Below are 1,094 nucleotides of genomic sequence, written 5' to 3' on the forward strand. Positions count from 1 at the left end.
AAGGAGGAGTTTTCTAAATATCTTATATCATGGTATTCATTGATCTGGTTACATATAAGAGAAACAAATTTTCATCTCCTAAGATAACCTTTCATTAATCATGAATTTCCGTAATTTCCGTCCATGGAACAGGTACTCTAGCTAGTGTAAAATATTATATATTAAATGTTATAATAGTAGTCTAACTAAGGTCTGTGTTATGTATTAAATATTTAAAATTTTATGAATTATTTAATAAGCTTGTATATTTGTAAAGTAACTATCATTTGAGAAAGCTAAAAATACAGAATGTGGAAGTATGTATCTGAATACTGAATTGCTACAAATATAATAGTACTTTCTGTTCTCTGTTGTATAGAGGTTCATTAGGTCCATGTGGGGGTGCATACAAATTTTCATTTTTGCGTTTTGCGGTTTTTATGGACGTTTTTTACCACTACTTTACCTCCTGTGGATGGATCTTCACCAAATTTAGTATGGAGGTTCATTAGGTCCATGCGGGGGCACATACAAATTTTCAGTTTTAAATTTTGCGGCTTGCGTTTTTGTGGAGGTTTTTGCGTTTTTTACCAACTGATGATGACAAAACCTTGTCGAAACGTTGTACATTTGCTGTTATGTTAAACTTGTACTAACTTTTTTCTTCATTACCCATTCAAGCCATCTCCAACCATTATTACCACTACTTTGTCCCTTGATGATGTATCTTCGCCAAATTTGGCATCGCGGTTTGTCGGGTCCATGCAGAGATACATGAAAATTTTCAGTTTTGCATTTTGCATTTTTTATGGGCAATTTTTACAATTACTTATAAGGGAAGCAGCTTTTCATGTCCCAAGACAACATTTCATTAATCATGAATTTACACAGCTTCTGTCCAGGGGACAGGTACTCCACCAAGTTAGAAATTAGAAATGCTTGTTTGGATTTTGTTTCTATTCGTTTTTTGTCAATCCTATGTATATTATCCTTGTTTAAACTGTCATTCATGTGTAACAAGCTGTTTTCTAGCTTTTGATTTCACCCTTTTTCTGAATATGCCAATGTGTGTATGTTTGTATTTAATGTATTGTTACGACAGCCGAAGTCACGTG

Source organism: Limulus polyphemus, unplaced genomic scaffold, assembly GCF_000517525.1.
Source record: "Limulus polyphemus unplaced genomic scaffold, Limulus_polyphemus-2.1.2 Scaffold360, whole genome shotgun sequence".
NCBI classification, from domain to species: domain Eukaryota; kingdom Metazoa; phylum Arthropoda; class Merostomata; order Xiphosura; family Limulidae; genus Limulus; species Limulus polyphemus.